Source organism: Petromyzon marinus, unplaced genomic scaffold, assembly GCF_048934315.1.
Source record: "Petromyzon marinus isolate PM22_M1 ecotype Great Lakes invasive population unplaced genomic scaffold, UKy_Petmar_22M1.pri1.0 PM_G_Scaffold_9, whole genome shotgun sequence".
NCBI classification, from domain to species: domain Eukaryota; kingdom Metazoa; phylum Chordata; class Hyperoartia; order Petromyzontiformes; family Petromyzontidae; genus Petromyzon; species Petromyzon marinus.
This window is the reverse complement of record NW_027423046.1, coordinates 5,030,723-5,047,527: the sequence shown is the minus strand read 5'-3', so window position 1 is coordinate 5,047,527 and position 16,805 is coordinate 5,030,723. Positions and strand designations below refer to the sequence as shown.

The 16,805-nt window shown below is 45.0% G+C and overlaps 1 long non-coding RNA gene across 1 annotated transcript; it reads right to left on the bottom strand.

The window, feature by feature from the left end:
* Nucleotides 1-13,198: 13,198 nt before the first annotated feature.
* LOC142921762 (uncharacterized) lies at nucleotides 13,199-16,586 on the bottom strand. The gene is made up of 2 exons (XR_012939647.1): nucleotides 16,482-16,586; nucleotides 13,199-15,762 (listed from the first exon to the last, which is right to left on the bottom strand). It is a non-coding gene; the product is annotated as an uncharacterized LOC142921762 (long non-coding RNA).
* Nucleotides 16,587-16,805: the final 219 nt, after the last annotated feature.

Genomic DNA, 16,805 nt, shown 5'->3' with positions numbered 1-16,805 from the left:
ATAGAGCCCAATGCATATCCGACCAGGAACACATAAGCAGTGAACTCAAGCACGTACACCAAGCTCTTAGGGCTAATGGTTACTCCGACTATACAATCCGCAAAGCTATCACTCAAACCATGAAGAAGAACCCTCTTGAGGAGCCTTTCAAAACCATCACTTTACCCTACATTGCTGGGATCACAAAAAAGATCTCCAAAATCTTGAATAAACACAAGATCCAGGTCCGTTTCAACACATTACATAAAATCCGTGATCTGGTTCCGTCTGTAAAAGATGTGATTCCGGACATACAATACCCTGGTGTCTACAAACTAAGTTGCCTCTGTGGTAGTAGTTACATTGGAGAAACCAAACGCCATATCTCGGACCGCATTCGTGAACATAAAGCAGACCTTAAACACGGTAGGACCAACACCTCGGCCGTGGCGGATCATTGTTCTAATTCAGTAGGCTCACATGCCATTGACTTTTCCAAGACGGAGGTTCTTTGTAAGCCATCTGGCTTCCATGAGAGATTCGTTCATGAGGCTATCCACATATACAAACACAGAGACAATTTCAACCGAGAAGATGGATTCTATCTTAGCAATCATTGGAAAGATTTGATAAATCATTTCAGTTCTTGATTGATTGTTCACGCTTACAGTGGCTTTCAGACAGCATACATAAAAACAAATTTCGTCTCCCCCCTCCTCTTTTCAAAAAATAGATGGACTAGTCCTGGCAAACAGCCAATCGTTGCGCGTGACGCAAACGTTATTTTTATATAAATAAATAAATAAATATGCCGTTTTCTAAAATAAATTTATGCAAACCGACACACCTGATGATGACCGTTTGAGTTATGGTCGAAACGTCGTGAGAATTTTTTATTGTTTTATATATATTTTGTTATTTTGTTGTTTCTCTTCAACGTGACTTTACCGAAAAAAACTAAGAATATGAATTACTGCAGTCACGAAAGCTTTAAATCAAAATTGAATAAATTATGTTAAGGAGCCCAGGCCATACGTCGAGGGATGGGGCGTGGCTGCTGAACCCGTCGCAATAAACTCTCGACGGCCTCAACGAATACATTATGTCAATGAACCGCCAGTCACTGGGCGTAGCTTTGCCCAAATAAGGATTGGCACTGGATTGATATCGGCAGTGACCCAAGCGGAGGTGACGTCACGCTCAAGAGCGCTGTGGACGGGGTTGGGGGAGTGTGAATACCTTGGTGACATGACGTCACTAGCGAGGTACACCTCCCGCTGGCACTTCATGCCGTTGAGGTCATGCTGAGTGGTGACGTCACAGAGCGGGGATGGAGTTTAAGTTGATTTAGATTCATTTTCCATTGCCCCCTCCCTTGGGTGCGTGAACTCAGCAACAACAACGTGGACATTATTGTGTGTACGTACACACTATGTGTGTACGGGCGGTGCATTGGCCAGTCATCTCAGTCAGTCGACCCATGGCATCTTATCATCAATTTATTTTTAAAAATTTATTATTTTTATTTGTATTTTTTAAATATTTTCTTTTATTTTTTTTTCTATCTACGTGACTAGAACCAGGAATATGGTAGCGCATTCTCTATTTGTTGCAGAGGTTCAAAGTTCAAATCCGACAGGCACACCTGGCTACCCCAGTAACGTTCACCACATTATGCGCTGTTCTGCTTCACGGCGGATGTCAAACAGAGTATTGTGTCACTCACAACGCACAGGTCATTGCATGTTGGTGTCACGGTCAAAATTGTGGTAATTCCAAACATTATCCACAAACTCTACAACGGAAATGTTTGGCTACGTACGGTTTGAAAGAAGTGTTAGTCAAACAGAATGTGTATTTGCGTGCGCGTGTTTAAACGTATCTTTGTACGAGCGGTAGGGCAGCAGTTAACGCTACGCTGCGCTACGAACCCGGAGACCCAGGATCGTTTCCCGCTCACAGCCAATACCGCCAGTGACGATTATCTGAACCGGTCCTGGGCCATCCCTAGGTCGACTCAGCCTAAATCTGAGTACCCAGTGTGATGTGTGAGCATCGCCACTCGGGAGACAAAGGTGGCCGGGCGTGGTGCTGGCTACCCACCCCCCTCGTATGCCGTGCCAGCCTTCATAGGTGCTCGCTAACAGCACTTGCCCCTAGAGTCTGTTAATGCTCTACCGGGGATCTTTGTTCTTGTTGTTGTGTACGAGTGGGGAGCGGTAATTTAGTGGCTATCGCACTGCACTCTGTAACCCGGTGACCCAAATTGGATTCCTGCTCATGACACACAACAGTGGCAGATATTTAAACCAGTCCTGGGTTTTCCCTACATCGATGTAGTCTTGAATGACTTCCTAGTGTGGTGTAAATATCAGGGGAGACAAAGGCGGCCCGGTGCGGTGTTGGCCACCCTCCCCCTCGAGTGCTGTGTGTGCCGGCGTTTATAGCTCACCAACAGCACTTGCCCCAGCAGTCTGTTGAAGGCTGTACGGGGGATCTTTGTGTGTGTGTGTGTGCAATAAGATCAGGAAATATGACTGGCAGAGACAATTGCTTGAGATTATTTTAAAAGCATGGGTTTAGAAAAGTGAACAAAGCATGTCTCTATTATGTGCATTACCATTGAAGGGTGCTTTGGGTTCAAAGCCATCCGCATAGCCTCAAATCTGCATTAATGCCAATTTGTCTCCGTATCTGGTAAGATCATAGTATTACAGGAGGTCCTCTCACGCGCTAACCCAGACTGATGTGAGTGCACGATCTCTGTATTAGTTGTTTTTTATTGTCCTTAACTGCATCGCGTTTCACGGTGAATAACCGTTGCCTGGAACATGTATGCTTAGTGGAAAAGATTTGTACATATTGGGCCAAATTTGCATTGTCTTAGAAATTACATGCAAATCAATCAATATGCAGTTCAGGTCAAATAAGACATTCCTTTTTAACGCTTTCCAACCAAGGTTGAGATGTTAATGCATTAGCTCTGTTCGTTCATATCTGCCCATCTGTCTGTAGCATGGCATTTCGATAACCCTCTTAAAGATGTATGGACTGATGCTGTACAGAAGGATGTGCAGCTGAGTGGACTTGCCGATGACCGGTACCAGCGGTGTCAAGATCGGCCTCTGTGGAGGAGGCTCGTGAAGCACGCTGCTGGGCAGTTGGAGGCAGTCGCCCTCCAGTAACAACGGAGGGCGGATGAGCGACGCTCACGACAACGAGCGGAGCGTCGGCCAAACCAAGTCGGTGCAGTGGTGCCTGTCAGTCATCTCATTGAGCACACAGCACTTGGGTCTGTCCTGTGAGCTGTTAGAGAGCCTTCGACACATCACGTGGCATCAACACGTAAGACAAAACTACAATTGTTTTTATATATCCTCGTGTTCAACAGAGTTAATAGACTTTACTGCAAACACAAATTTGACACTGTCACACACTGCCATGGGTAAACAGGTGGTGGTGTGACCAGAACCATGCCTGGCCACCTTCATCTGCTCAGCATTAATTCTTCCTCACTCCACCAAGTAATGAATCGAGGATCAATCAACATAGCCGAGGCTATCCGTGTCTCTGTCTCTCTCTCTCCCCGTGGTGAAGGTGTTCCCCTCCACACATTCAGAGTCAACAGCGGCACGCGCTTAGCGACTTTGACCGATAGACATTGACGCACGTATTGTTGGTTCTTTCAGTTAAGTCACGTAGATAGAAAATAAAAATAACAGATTAAATTTAATAAAGATAAAGACCACTTGTGTTGAGATCGAAACGTCGGGGGTTTTTTGCTTTATTTAAAAAAATTTATTTTTCATTTATTTTTATTATTTTATTTTCTATCTACGTGACTTTACCGAATAAACCAAGAATATTAATTCCTACAGTCACCAAAGTTTTAAGTCAAAACATTCACACACGTTGACAAAGCCTCACCTTGTGTTGTTGTGGGCAGGTCGCTTCTGATAACAAGAGCGGTATAGCAGCTCAAGCGGGCTTGGCCTGCTAACAAAAGAAAATAAAAACTGCGTGAATATTGACAATAAAACAAAGTTTCAAAGTGGCGAGCCGGGTGAAGACAAATTAAACTTAAAGCAAGATAATTAAAGTGAATGCAATCAGGCGAGGGCAGGAGGCAAGGCCCCGCGTGGCTAGGCCCTGCGTTGTAAAGTTCCAACCTGGACATCGATTCCCATGCTCGCTGCTACTCAACTGACATCCCTACGAGAGAGAGGCTCTACCTTGGTAAACAACAACCACCACAACCACCACCACCACAACGATGAGAATTTCTCACCTCGGATTTCAGTGCAAGCGCGCACACGGCAGCTTCCTGTTACCTCGCGACAGCAGGAAGTAGTATGACGCCACTTTCCTCCCACGAGCGGCTCCGTAACTGAATAAATTATGTTAATGAGGCCGGCCCATAAGTCGAGGGATGGGGGCGTGGGCGCAGAAACCGTCGCAATAAACTGTGCGTTAATGAGCCACCAGTCACTGGGCGTAGCTTTGCCCAAATAAGGATTGCCACTGGAACGATATCGGCAGTGACCAGAGCGGAGGTGACGTCACGCTCAAGAGCGCGGTGGACGGGGGTCGGGGTGAATACCTTGGTGACATGACGTCACTAGCGAGGTACACCTCCCTTTGGCGTTTCACGCCGCTGAAGTAATGCAGAGTGGTGACGTCACAGAGTTGGAGTTGATTTAGATTCATTTTTCATTGCTCCCTCCCTTGGGTGTGTGAGCTCAGCAACAACGTGGACATTATTGTGTATACACTGTGTGTGTGTGTACACTGTGTGTGTACACTGTGTGTGTACACTGTGTGTGTACACTGTGTATACACTGTGTCACTGTGTGTCACTGTGTCGCTGTGTCACTGTGTGTGTGTACACTGTGTGTATATATACACTGTGTGTGTACCCTGTGTACACTTTGTGTATATACAGTGTACCCTGTGTACACTGTGTATATACTGTATGTACACTGTGTGTACAGTGTGTGTGTACACTGTGTACACTGTGTGTACACTGTATACTGTGTGTGTGTACACTGTGTGTGTGTACACTGTGTGTGTACTCTGTGTGTATACACTGTTTGTGTCCGCATTGAACCAAACCCCCGGCAAGGCCATCTACTTAATGACGAGAGAAAATTCACATGAAATGTCCTTTTCAATGAAGTCTTCCAGATGTAAATTGATACAAGCTTTTAATGAAGAAATAAAATCATCTAATTCAAAACACAACACAATTCAAAGATGTTTCATTTTAAAACTTCAAAACGGAGCATGGGGTACTTTCCTGGCCTGAAGGCCGTCAATATGTTGGACCCTTATTGGTGCACAGCGTCTCAACAACAGCAGTGGGGTTTGCTTCAACCGATAAGTACGAACATCCACACGTCAATCAGCAAGGACCATTTCTAGTCCCAGTTAGACAAAATCTACGTCAACACGTAAGACAAAACTACAATTCGTGGTGTAGAGAATGAACCTCCTCCTATACGTGTAACTTTCAAGTGGTATGCCTTGTAACATCAATGATCCGAGCGTGCTCCCTATTTCAAAGACAATGAGTTGCTCCAGAGGCAGACGCTTCGTGAAACACAAAAGTACCGTTTGACCTGTATCACAAGAACAACGGGTCTCACCCGAGTTCTCTTTACAGGTTACTTCCAAACACACACACATTTTGTCCTAACATCACTTATTCAATGTTTGTTCCTCATACAAAATGTTACATGCACGCGCACAATCAGACAAGTATTCATTCTAAATCATTGACGGGAATATTAACATTGAATTACTGCAGCGAAATTGACTACATCACATTACATCGTATTAACAAGAAGTTATTTAACAAATACGCACCGTCTGCTTAACAGTGTATGTACACCGTACTATTGTTGTGTCATTCAAAACGAGTAGGCCGTTGCATGCTGGCGCCTGGGTCAAAATGTAACAAATTCTAAACATTGCCTACAAATAATAGATCACGGCGTTTCGATGACAACACAAGCAATCGTCATCAGGTGGGACAAGCACAGCAGCAAGAAGAAGAAACTGTTGGAGTAGGCGCCTACTACTTCAGCAGTTTCTATTGCTGTGGTTGTCCCACCTGATGACGATTGTTCGTGTTGCAATCTAAACGCCGTGATCTGTTATGTGTGGATTCCTGCAGTCACGAAAGCTTCGAATCAAGATTGCCTACAAACTACACAACTGAGATGACACATCAATCATCGTCCCCTACTGACAGGCTCTTGTCCACATGCAGACCAGTGCAGGGCCACCACCTTGTGCCACACAGGGGCAGCTGCTACTTGGGGATGCTCTTTGAGTGTTTCAGATGAGGTACGACACAAAACTCCGAGTTGCCGAGGCGATTAAGCGAGCAAAGCGTAAAAGCAATTATCATGAGAACATCGTGAAAGCTTGGGAGCTTATTGGCTCTCGCTCCTGGTGAGAGATTGACCCAACCCACAGGTCCACAAAGACTGGCCGCTCGCTCTTACTCTGCAGGTTGAACCTAGGAATTGAGTGTTCAACTTCGCATTCTTTTCATTAAAGGCCTGTGACAAAGGTGCATCTATTGTAGCGACATTGTCTCTGGCTTACACACCTACCGTGTCTACACTTGACTTTGGATTGTCTCGGAGGAAGTCCACCCACACCTCCACTTCCACAAACTGCTGGGAGTTGCCTCGCTCTGCCTCACAGTCAGAATTCTCCTCCTGCTTCACGTTGCCTCCATCGATGTGAAGGTCCCATTTTGGAGTTTCATCTTCATCTTCACATTTCACCTTCACTTCTTCCCTCTTCACCATCACCTCTTCCCTTTTCACCATCACGTCTTCGCTCTTCACCATCACCTCTTCATATTTCACCTCGATACCTTTAAAAGTGTCCAAGCTGGGATTTTCTTCCGGTTCTTGTTTCATGAGGGATGGGCTCATTGCGGCACTTTGACTTTCACAAGCTGATTTCAAACTCCTCTCCTTGTGGATCTTCTGATGCTTCTGTGTTCGCTGGTGTACTTGAAGATTTGATGAATGTGCAAATGCCTTCACGCACACACTGCACTTGAAGGGTTTCTCTCCCGTGTGTGTTCTCTGGTGTATTACAAGATTACATGAATCTGAAAATGTCTTCCCACACACACTGCACTTGAAGGGTTTATCTCCCGTGTGTGTTCTCTGGTGTTTTTTAAGAGGAGATGAATCTGAAAATGCCTTCCCACACACACTGCACTGGAAGGGTTTCTCTCCCGTGTGTGTTCTCTGGTGTTTTTTAAGAGTAGATGAATCTGAAAATGTCTTCCCACACACACTGCACCTGAAGGGTTTCTCTCCCGTGTGTGTTCTCTGGTGTTTTTTAAGAGCAGATGAATCAGAAAATGTCTTCCCACACACACTGCACAAGAAGGGTTTCTCTCCCGTGTGTGTTCTCTGGTGTGTTTTAAGAGCAGATGCCCGTGAAAATGCCTTCACACATACACTGCACTTGAAGGGTTTCTCTCCCGTGTGTGTTCTCTGGTGTGTTTTAAGAGCAAATGAATCTGAAAATGTCTTCACACACACACTGCACTTGAAGGGTTTCTCTCCCGTGTGTGTTCTCTGGTGTGTTTTAAGAGCAGATGACCATGAAAATGTCTTCCCACACACACTGCGCCTGAAGGGTTTCTCTCCCGTGTGTGTTCTCTGGTGTGTTTTAAGAGTAGATGAATCTGAAAATGTCTTCCCACACACACTGCATTTGAAGGGTTTCTCTCCCGTGTGTGTTCTCTGGTGTGTTTTAAGAGCAAATGAACCTGAAAATGTCTTCGGACACACACTGCACCTGAAGGGTTTCTCTCCCGTGTGTTCTCTGGTGTTTTTTAAAAGTAGATGAATCTGAAAATGTCCTCCCACACACACTGCACTTGAAGGGTTTCTCTCCCGTGTGTGTTCTCTGGTGTGTTTTAAGAGCAAATGAATCTGAAAATGTCTTCCCACACACACTGCACTTGAAGGGTTTCTCTCCCGTGTGTGTTCTCTGGTGTCTTTGAAGATGAGATGAATCTGAAAATGCCTTCCCACACACACTGCACTTGAAGGGTTTCTCTCCCGTGTGTGTTCTCTGGTGTTTTAAGAGGAAATGAATCTGAAAATGCCTTCCCACACACACTGCACTTGAAGGGTTTCTCTCCCGTGTGTGTTCTCTGGTGTCTTTGAAGATGAGATGAATCTGAAAATGCCTTCCCACACACACTGCACTTGAAGGGTTTCTCTCCCGTGTGTGTTCTCTGGTGTGTTTTAAGAGCAAATTAATCTGAAAATGCCTTCCCACACACACTGCACTTGAAGGGTTTCTCTCCCGTGTGTGTTCTCTGGTGTGTTTTAAGAGCAAATGAATCTGAAAATGCCTTCCCACACACACTGCACTTGAAGGGTTTCTCTCCCGTGTGTGTTCTCTGGTGTTTTTTAAAAGTAGATGAATCTGAAAATGTCCTCCCACACACACTGCACTTGAAGGGTTTCTCTCCCGTGTGTGTTCTCTGGTGTGTTTAAAGAGCAAATGAATCTGAAAATGTCTTCCCACACACACTGCACTTGAAGGGTTTCTCTCCCGTGTGTGTTCTCTGGTGTGATTTAAGACCAGATGACTGTGAAAATGCCTTCCCACACACACTGCACTTGAAGGGTTTCTCTCCCGTGTGTTTTCTGGTGTGTTTTAAGAGCAGATGACTGTGAAAATGCCTTCACACACACACTGCACTTGAAGGGTTTCTCTCCCGTGTGTGTTCTCTGGTGTTTTATTAGATGAATCTGAAAATGTCTTCCCACACACACTGCACCTGAAGGGTTTCTCTCCCGTGTGTTCTCTGGTGTTTTTTAAGAGCAGATGAATCAGAAAATGCCTTCACACACACACTGCACTTGAAGAGTTTCTCTCCCGTGTGTGTTCTCTGGTGTGTTTTAAGAGCAAATGAATCTGAAAATGTCTTCACACACACACTGCACTTGAAGGGTTTCTCTCCCGTGTGTGTTCTCTGGTGTGTTTTAAGAGCAGATGACCATGAAAATGTCTTCCCACACACACTGCACCTGAAGGGTTTCTCTCCCGTGTGTGTTCTCTGGTGTTTTTTAAAAGTAGATGAATCTGAAAATGTCCTCCCACACACACTGCACTTGAAGGGTTTCTCTCCCGTGTGTGTTCTCTGGTGTGTTTTAAGAGCAAATGAATCTGAAAATGTCTTCCCACACACACTGCACTTGAAGGGTTTCTCTCCCGTGTGTTCTCTGGTGTCTTTGAAGATGAGATGAATCTGAAAATGCCTTCCCACACACACTGCACTTGAAGGGTTTCTCTCCCGTGTGTGTTCTCTGGTGTGTTTTAAGAGGAAATGAATCTGAAAATGCCTTCCCACACACACTGCACTTGAAGGGTTTCTCTCCCGTGTGTGTTCTCTGGTGTCTTTGAAGATGAGATGAATCTGAAAATGCCTTCCCACACACACTGCACTTGAAGGGTTTCTCTCCCATGTGTGTTCTCTGGTGTGTTTTAAGAGCAAATTAATCTGAAAATGCCTTCCCACAAACATTGCACTTGAAGGGTTTCTCTCCCGTGTGTGTTCTCTGGTGTGTTTTAAGAGCAAATGAATCTGAAAATGCCTTCCCACACACACTGCACTTGAAGGGTTTCTCTCCCGTGTGTGTTCTCTGGTGTCTTTGAAGATGAGATGAATCTGAAAATGCCTTCCCACACACACTGCACTTGAAGGGTTTCTCTCCCGTGTGTGTTCTCTGGTGTGTTTTAAGAGCAAATGAATCTGAAAATGCCTTCCCACACACACTGCACTTGAAGGGTTTCTCTCCCGTGTGTTCTCTGGTGTTTTTTTAAAAGTAGAGGAATCTGAAAATGTCCTCCCACACACACTGCACTTGAAGGGTTTCTCTCCCGTGTGTGTTCTCTGGTGTGTTTTAAGAGCAAATGAATCTGAAAATGTCTTCCCACACACACTGCACTTGAAGGGTTTCTCTCCCGTGTGTGTTCTCTGGTGTGATTTAAGACCGGATGACTGTGAAAATGCCTTCCCACACACACTGTACTTGAAGGGTTTCTCTCCCGTGTGTGTTGTCTGGTGTTTTTTTAAGAGCAGATGACCGTGAAAATGTCTTCCCACAAACACTGCACTTGAAGGGTTTCTCTCCCGTGTGTGTTCTCTGGTGTTTTATTAGATGAATCTGGAAATGCCTTCCCATACACACTGCACTTGAAGGGTTTCTCTCCCGTGTGTGTTCTCTGGTGTTTTTTAAGAGTAGATGAATCTGAAAATGTCTTCCCACACACACTGCACCTGAAGGGTTTCTCTCCCGTGTGTGTTCTCTGGTGTTTTTTAAGAGCAGATGAATCAGAAAATGTCTTCCCACACACACTGCACAAGAAGGGTTTCTCTCCCGTGTGTGTTCTCTGGTGTGTTTTAAGAGCAGATGCCCGTGAAAATGCCTTCACACACACACTGCACTTGAAGGGTTTCTCTCCCGTGTGTGTTCTCTGGTGTGTTTTAAGAGCAAATGAATCTGAAAATGTCTTCACACACACACTGCGCTTGAAGGGTTTCTCTCCCGTGTGTGTTCTCTGGTGTTTTTTAAGAGTCGATGAATCTGAAAATGCCTTCCCACACACAGTGCACTTGAAGGGTTTCTCTCCCGTGTGTGTTCTCTGGTGTTTTTTAAGAGTCGATGAATCTGAAAATGCCTTGTCACACACAGTGCACTTGAGGGGTTTCTCTCCTGTGCGAGTTCTCTGGTGCTGTGTCAAATTTCCAGTCCAATCCGTGCTGTATGCAGGCTGGTCGCATTGTTGACTTGTCGTCCCGGCTTGCTGTGCTGAGTGCATTTGCTCCATCAGACCAGCGTGAGCTGCAGACAGAAAATAAGAATATCCACACCATCTACACGTCAGTATCGAGCCATGGAGGAATGAATATATACAGTCACACGTGACTTACACGTCTATATTCATTCATGTATTCATGACTAGGTGTACTACCCGGCTTCGACCGGGACTTGGATCCACCACGTTCGGCCGCCTTTGTCTCCCCAGTGGCGATGTTCACACCACAGCAGTTACTCGTTTTAGGCTGAGTCGACCTAGGGGAGACCCAGAAGCGGTTGAAATAATTGTCGCCGGTGGTGGCCGTGAGCGAGAATCGAACTCGGGTCGCCGGGTTCGTAGCGCGGCGTAGCGCTAACCGCTACACTACAATGTGTTACTCTTACACACACAGACACACACACAGACACACACACAGACACACACAGACACACACACACACAGACACACAGACAACGCTAACCGCTACACTACAATGCGTGACGCTTCCACGTGCGCGGGTCACGTGACAGATTTGACGTCACAGCTCACTTGCCGTGCAAAAAATCTATACATTATTGAGCTCCCCCCCCTAAAAAACACAAAAGTGTATTTGTATAATGTTTGTATGGTGTACAGTCTGGAAAGTACCCACATGGCAAATTTCCAGTTTGTTGCATGTCGGGAAGTACGCTAAACATTTTGAACAGACAACACACACAATCACAACTTTGCCTTTTATATATATTTGGAGATGCAGTGAAAAACTTTCCCAAATTCATCACGCGGTTTCAGTTTTTTGATTTTCAGTTTGATTTATTTTGGTTATAGTCCCGTGAGCCATTCGGCTCTTGAATCGGGTGCAACCACAACAAGCAAAACAAACTAAAACACGACCAAGAGAAACATCTTACAGTGACTATGTGTGACTGTGCAAACAGCACTGTCATGGCACGCAATGAGAGGGCAAATGTCATAAATATTCCTGTAAGCCCTCGCATCTTCAACATTAATGTTGCCATAGAAACGTTGTGGGGTGTTTTGCTTCATTTAAAAAAAGATAAATTATTATGTGTTATTTTCATTTTATTTTCTATCTACGTGACTTTACCGAAAGAACCAAGAATATTAATTCCTGCAGTCACCAAAGTTTTAAGTCAAAACATTCACACACGTTGACAAAGCCTCACCTTGTGTTGTTGTGGGCAGGTCGCTTCTGATAACAAGAGCGGTATAGCAGCTCAAGCGGGCTTGGCCTGGTGAAAAAAATAAAAACTGCGTGAATATTGACAATAAAACAAAGTTACAAAGTGGCGAGCCGGGTGAAGACAAATTAAACTTAAGCGAGATAATTAAAGTGAATGCAATCAGGCGAGGGCAGGAGGCAAGGCCCCGCGTGGCTAGGCCCCGCGTTGTAAAGTTCCAACCTGGACATCGATTCCCATGCTCGCTGCTACTCAATTGACATCCCTACGAGAGAGAGGCTCTACCTTGGTAAACAACAACAACCACCACGACAACAACCACAATCGCAATGAGAATTTCTCACCTCGGATTTCAGTGCAGGAAGCGATAGCTTCCCGTTACCTCGTTACGTCACGCGGCAGCAGGTTACATGACGTCACTTCCGGGGGACGAGACACGCTCCTCCCACAATGTGCGGCTCCGTAACTAAATTATCGAGTGAATAAATTATGTTAATGTTGCGCCCATATGTCCGTGATTGCTGAACCCGTCGCAATAAACTCGCGACGGCTTTAAAGAACACATTATGTTAATGAGCCGCCGGTCACTGGGCGTAGCTTTGCCCAAATAAGGATTGGCACTGGAACGATATCGACAATGACCCAAGCGGACGTGACGTCACGTTCAAGAGCGCGGTGGACGGAAGAGGGGTGAATACCTTGGTGACATGACGTCACTAACGAGGTACACCTCCCCCTAACGTTTCACGCCGATGAAGTAATGCTGAGAGGTGACGTCACAGAACGGGGTTGGAGTTTAAGTTGATTTAGATTCATTTTCCATTGCTCCCTCCCTTGGGTGCGTGGGCTCGGCTACAACAACGTGGACATTATTGTGTATACACTGTGTGTGTGTACACTGTGTGTGTGTACACTGTGTATACACTGTGTGTGTGTACACTGTGTGTATACACTGTGTGTGTGTACACTATGTGTGTATACACTGTGTGTGTGTACACTATGTGTGTACAGTGTGTGCACACTGTGTGTGTGTGCACTGTGTGTATAACGTGTGTGTGTACACTGTTTGTATCCGCATTGAACCGAACCCGCGGCAAGGCCATCTACTTAATGACGAGAGAAAATTCACACGAAATGTCCTTTTCAATGAAGTCTTCCAGATGTAAATTGATACAAGCTTTTAATGAGGAAATAAAATCATCTAATTCAAAACACAACACAATTCAAAGATGTTTCATTTTAAAACTTCAAAAACGGAGCATGGGGTACTTGCGTGAAGGCGTCCTTCGTGTGCAAATGTTGTGACTTTCCTGGCCTGAAGGCCGTCAGTGTGTTGGACCCTTATTGGTGTACAGCGTCTCAACAACAGCAGTGGGGTTTGCTTCAACCGATAGGTACGAACATCCAGACGTGAATCAGCAAGGAGCATTTCTAGTCCCAGTTAGACAAAATCTACGTCAACACGTAAGACAAAACTACAATTCGTGTTGTAGAGAATGTACCTCCTCCTATACGTGTAACTTTCAAGTGGTATGCCTTGTAACTGATGAATGATCCGAGCGTGCTCCCTATTTCAAAGACAATGAGTTGCTCTAGAGGCAGACGCTTCGTGAAACACAAAACACCCTTTGACCTGTATCACAAGAACAACGGGTCTCACCCGAGTTCTCTGTACAGGTTACTTCCAAACACACACACACACACACTTTGTCCTAACATCACTTATTCAATATTTGACCCTCAGACAAAATGTTACATGTACGCGCACAATCAGACAAGTATTAATTCTAAATTATTGACGGGCATATTGACGGGCATATTAACAACATTGAATTACTGCAGCGAAATTGACTGCATCACGTTACATCGTATTAACAAGAAGTTATTTTACAAATACGCACCGTCTGCTTAACCGTGTATGTACACCGTACTATTGTTGCGTCATTCAAAACGAGTCGGCCGTTGCATGCTGGTGTCTGGGTCAAAATGTATCAAATTCTAAACATGACGCTACAAATAATAGATGAGGGCGCTTCGATGGCAACACAAGCAATCGTCATCAGGTGGGACAAGCACAGCAGCAATAAGAGGAAACTGCTGGAGTAGGTGCCTACTACTTCAGCAGTTTCTCTTGCTGTGGTTGTCCCACCTGATGACGATTGTGCGTGTTGTGATCTAAACGCCGTGATCTGTTATGTTTCTACCCACGTGGTGACTTTACCGAAATAACTCAAGAGTGTGGATTCCTGCAGTCACGAAAGCTTCGAATCAAGATTACCTACGAACTACACAACTGAGATGACGCATCAATCATTGCCCCCTACTGAAAGGCTCTTGTCCACATGCAGGCTGGTGCAGGGCCACCACCTTGTGCCACACAGGGGCAGCTGCTACTTGGGGATGCTCTTCGAGCGTTTCAGACGAGGTACGACACAAAACTCCGAGTTGCTGAGGCGATTAAGCAAGCACCGTGTAAAAGCAATTATTATGATAACATAGTAAATGCTTGGGAGCTTATTGGCTCTTGCTCCTGGTTAGAGATCTACCCAACCCACAGGCCCACAAAGTGTTCAACTTCACATTCTTGTCATTAAAGGCCTGTGACAAAGGTGCACCTATTGTAGCGACATCGTCTCTGGCTTACACATCTACCGGGTTTCCACTTGACTTTGGATTGTCTCGGAAGTCCACCCACACCTCCACTTCCACAAACTGCTGGGAGTTGCCTCGCTCTGCCTCACAGTCAGAATTCTCCTCCTGCTTCACGTTGCCTCCATCGATGTGAAGGTCCCATTTTGGAGTTGAATCTTCATCTTCACATTTCACCTTCACTTCTTCGCTCTTCACCATCACTTCTTCCCTCTTCACCATCACCTCTTCATATTTCACCTCGATACCTTTAAAAGTGTCCAAGCTGAGATTTTTGTCCGGTTCTTGTTTCATGAGGGATGGGCTTATTGTGGCACTTTGACTTTCACAAGCTGATTTCAGATTCCACTCCTTGCAGATCTTCTGATGCTTCCGTGTTCTCTGGTGTGCTTGAAGATTTGGTGAATGTGCAAACGCCTTCCCGCAGAGTGCACCTGAAGGGTTTCTCTCCCGTGTGTGTTCTCTGGTGTGTTTTAAGAGTAGATGACTGTGCAAACATCCCACACAGAGTGTACCTCAAGGGTTTCTCTCCTGTTTTCTCTGGTGTACTTGAAGATTTGATGAATGTGCAAATGCCTTCCCGCACACTGCACTTGAAGGGTTTCTCTCCCGTGTGTGTTCTCTGGTGTGTTACAAGAGCAGATGAATGTGAAAATGCCTTCCTACAAACAATGCACTTGAAGGGTTTCTCTCCCGTGTGAGTTCTCTGGTGTGTTACAAGAGCAGATGACTGTGAAAATGCCTTCACACACACACTGCACTTGAAGGGTTTATCTCCCGTGTGTGTTCTCTGGTGTGTTACAAGAGCAGATGACTGTGAAAATGCCTTCACACACACAATGCACTTGAAAGGTTTCTCTCCCGTGTGTGTTCTCTGGTGCATTTTAAGAGCAGATGGCCGTGCAAATGCCTTGACACACACAGTGCACTTGAAGTGTTTCTCTCCCGTGCGAGTTCTCTGGTGCTGTGTCAAATTTCCAGTCCGATCCGTGCTGTATGCACACCGGTCGCATTGTTGACTTGTCGTACAGAGCTGCGCCGAATGCCTTTGCTCCATCAGACCAGCGTCAGCTGCAGACTGAAAAAAATAATATCCACACCATCGACACGTCAGTATCGATGCACAGAGGAATGAATATATACACAGTAACACGTGACTTACACGTCTATACTCATTCATATATTCATGATGTAGTGAAAAAGTGTCCCAAATGCATCACACGGGCTGTGATGGCACACAATGAGAGGGCAAATGGTTATAAACATGCCTGAAAGACCTCGTATCTTCAAAATGAATGTTAACTCAAAACTCCAAGCACACAATTTCGGCTGTCTGGCTACAAAAGGAATATTTACAAGAGCTAAAGTCAGCTGACATAGTAAAGGGTGTTGAAAACAATACTATCTGTGTTATGCAGAAATGCATGAATTAATGTTCAATCGCAACTCAGATGTCCTTGAATGCTGGGATGAACAGTTCCGACTTCAGCTGCATGTGTGTGCTGTGTTAACTTCCTGTTTCCATTCTTATAAAGAGTCCCAGAGGAAAACAAAAATAAACTATTGTTTTGATATAACCTCCGTGTTCAATAGAGTTGATACACTTTACTGCAAACACAAACTTGACACTGCCACACACTGGCGGTGGCTTGTCTAGAATCATGCCTGGCCACCTTCATCTGCTCAGCATTAATGCTTCCTCACTACACCAAGTAATTAATCGAGGATCAACGAACACAGCCGAGGCTAACTGGAGTTTGCGTGTCTCTCTCCGTGGTGAGATGTTAACTACCTCACCTGATATACAGGAAGTCATGGGTTCGATCCCGACCCTGACGCCTGCTGTATATTTGGAGTTTGCGCATCTTTAACCGATAGACATTGACACACGTATTCTTGGTTCTTTCTGTAAAGTTACGTAGACAGAAAATAACAATAACAGATAATACAATTACATTAAATAAAGACCACTTGTGTTGCAATCAAAACGTGGGTTTTTTTGCTTTATTTACAATTTTTTATGTTTATTATGTTATTTTAATTGTATTTTATATCTACGTGACTTTACCGAAAGAACCAAGAATATAAATTCCTGCAGTCACCAAAGTTTTAAGTCAAAAC